Source organism: Brachyhypopomus gauderio, chromosome 8 (genome assembly GCF_052324685.1).
Source record: "Brachyhypopomus gauderio isolate BG-103 chromosome 8, BGAUD_0.2, whole genome shotgun sequence".
Lineage (NCBI taxonomy): Eukaryota > Metazoa > Chordata > Actinopteri > Gymnotiformes > Hypopomidae > Brachyhypopomus > Brachyhypopomus gauderio.
Window position 1 is genome coordinate 5295843 of NC_135218.1, and position 3585 is coordinate 5299427.

Here is a 3585-nt window from a genome sequence, read left to right on the forward strand (position 1 = left end):
GAGAGCCACCACCCCCCCCACCCCCCACACACACACACACGTCTGTCCCAGCAGGACAGACGAAGAGAAGGATGGTCCTGTCGAGAGAGAGAGAGAGAGAGAGAGAGAGAGAGAGAGAGAGAGAGAGAGAGAGAGAGGAGTGAGCCAGGAGGTAAGGAGAGATGTGCTGACCCCTCTTCTCATAGCTTAAGCTGGAGAAGCTTGTTAACCTCGCTAATCGAAACAGGGAACCGGGATAAAGGGACTGGAATTTACTACGAGCTTCTTACACATCAAAGGGCTCTGGTCAGCTGAGAGGAAGAGAGAAGTTGTGTGTGTGTGTGGGGGGGGGGGGGGGAGTGGGGCATGTGCTCGTCCATGTTAGCAACAATACAGTAACATCACGTAGGAGACATAAAGCAGGCGTGAACTTTTCGGGGGCCTACTCATATATACGTGTGTGTGTGTGTGTGTGTGTCTGTGCGTGTTTCACTTTTAATAAATGCAGAACTATGACGTGTTTAATAAGTCTTCGGTCACAGTGGGCTTCATTACACTAACCCACAGTTAGCATACGGTAACCCACGGCTAACAGGAGTGATGCGCACCCATTACCAAGCCTGCAGGAACTTGCCTTGTTTACCTTTAGCATGTAACTTTTCCTGCCACAAGCAGGCAAGTTTCCATTGCACACTGTTTCCCGTTCCTCCCTCTCTGTCAGTCTAACCCTGATCTGAGAACAGTTTTGGCATCCTCGGTAAGGATGGTTGGGAATGGGGAGTGGATATGAGAAACGGACCTTACGTGTCCTGCAGCACAGTGGGCCTTGTTGGGTCAATAAACCAGGAGGTCTATCAGTGTAGGAAAAGAGGAGACTTTGCTGAGGGGCGTGTGTCGTCGGTGTGTTTTCTTGCCTTACGAGATCTCACTCGTCATTGACGAGATCTCACTTGTCATTGACACTGTGAGGTTGACTGTCCTGACCGTCCAGGACAAACATAAACATTGTGTGCAGTGACAAAAAAAGTGTTGGGAGACACCCACATCACACACACACACACACACACGCACATGTTTGCGCAAGTCAACACAAATAACGCACTGCCTTTTCCTCTGCTATTTTTTTTTTAACATTGTTTTGTTTAAATAAAAGTTGCTTCAGTACTTTGTAAATGCTGACAGATGTCTAGGAAGTCACAGGAGTGAAGTGGAAAAACTGTTTACCCTTCACTCTTTCTCTGTCTCCTATTCATTCACTCGTTTATCTGATACGTTGAACTTTTCTCTTTTTCAACACTGTTTTACACTGTAGGGTCAGATACACCTCATCTAATCTATAGACTGGATTTACATCTCGGCTGCTCACAGACAAAAATCAAGTTCAGGATATTCATCTTCAGTTCTTTTTTGCTGTCTAGGCAACATTGCTAACAGCTACGCATATATGTGCCTCAGAATAAATGAAGTATATTCCCCTTCAGCAGTAACACCAGTATGTATCGGGAGATCTGAATTGTTCTGCAGATGTGTTATTGTGATTCTTTGCTCTTATGGAGATGCTTAGACTAGGTGCCCCCCTCCCTTTACTGGAGCTCATCCATTCTTCGGGTTTATAGGCCAAGAGTTTTAATTAACAGGCGCTCATTAGGCTGCAAAGTTGTTGCTTGAAAAAAGTATGGTGCAGGAATTGCTATACATTCTAGCACAATGATAACTCTAATTAATTAAGAGGGTCCATAAGTGTGGTTGAAATATTTCTTTTTCATTCGACCCTTCGTTCGTTGGGGGTAACGAGATCACATCGGGTCCCACGTTGTGCACTGCAAACTTCATCTACCCCCATCATTAGCTCAAATGTAACAGTTATTGTCAGTGTCCGTGGCAGTCGGGCCCCAGACGTGCTGACAGCTCCAGACAGTGATGTGTGGGTCCAACGGCCCGAGGTGGAACCGTCCTATTCTTGTACTGCTGCTGTGACCCGACCGTTGGGCCACAAATGCGCCGTGTTGGCGGTACGAGAGTAGTTTAAATAGGCGTTAAAGCCATTAAGAGACAACATAGTAGGTTATAAACTATTGTGGATTCAGGTATCCTAATATGTATAAAATACGTTTGATCCTAATCTGTGTCAAACCGACATTCATGAATGTTCACAACCATCTGATACACAAACATGCAGCCTGTGTAATATATAAACAAAAATCATACACACATGCAACACACTTGTTTAACGTATTTATTTGTGAGAAACGATAATAGACAATTACCAACTTTATTCTTAATTGGCACTCACAACATTATTTTTAAAATAGTGTTGTACACTGCCTGAAGAAAGAGAAGAAACCACTGAATCCGAATTTTCCGTAAAATCTTTCAACATGTCACTAACTAGTTTGAGGGTGTGACTTGTTTTTGTATTAGCGGTCGGCCTATATTTAGACTTTCATTAGACTAAAAATATACGTCTCTAATGCACTAGTTCAGGAGAGAGAGAGAGAGAGAGAGAGAGAGAGAGAGAGAGAGAGAGTGTGTGTGTGTGTGTGTGAGAGAGAGAGAGAGAGAATGTGTGTTGTGTGTGTGTGTGTGAGAGAGAGAGAGAGTGTGTGAGTGAGAGAGAGAATGTGTGTGTGTGTGTGTGTGTGTGTGTGTGTGTGTGTGTGTGTGAGAGAGAGAGAGAGAGAGAGAGAGAGAGAGAGAGAGAGAGAGAGAGAGAGAGAGAGAGAGAGATAGCAACGCGCAAGTAGCTATTTTACTGATGGAGGCTATTTGCAAATAAATGAATGAATTTGAATGTCGTTATAAATGAGCTCATATTTGTTGGTCCAACAGCGGTTCAATATAACATTTTTAGCAAATTATTGAAAGCTGCAATCTTTATAAATGCAACTTCAGCAAATGTTCTTTACAGGTTCTTTGTCGCAGGTCTCTTTAAAGCGACCACGTGGTCATGAATGTTCCGACCATGACGAACACGCAACAGGACACACAAGCGATCGGATCTGTTCATCACATACCGGCTGTTGTAACGGTTTTAAAAAAGTAAGACAACGTGTGATGGGATGAAAGAGGGCTATTTGAGGGCAAGGGAAATAAGATATGTGTGTTGTCGAGATAATCAACAACTCTGCAGTTTTGAAGGCTATCATGAACTAGAGCGCATGTCCAGCGCCAGGGCTGTAAATCATTAAGTCAGACACTTAACCCAAAGGTTCACATTTTCACATTCACATTTTAACACTGATACAACTTTATAAGTTTACTGAATGTGCAGGCTACATAAATGATGCATTTTAAAAATTAGCCTATGTGTGTTGTAATGTATGTGTGTTGTATGTGTGTTGTATGTGTGTTGTATGTGTGTTGTAATGCACACCAATGTAGCCTGGTCCATACTGCTGGTTTTATCAGTAAGCATTAACAAAGCGTGTTTTAATTAATAAATTGTATTAAACGTGAGTGTCTTTTATACATTAAGTCATAACTGAGCTAGACAGAGTAGGAGCCTAAAATTGGATTTTTTTTAACGCTTTAATGAATTAATGAGTTGATTAGCAAATCTGTTCTTACAATCAAAATGATTTCACAGGGAGGACTTTAAAGTCTCGT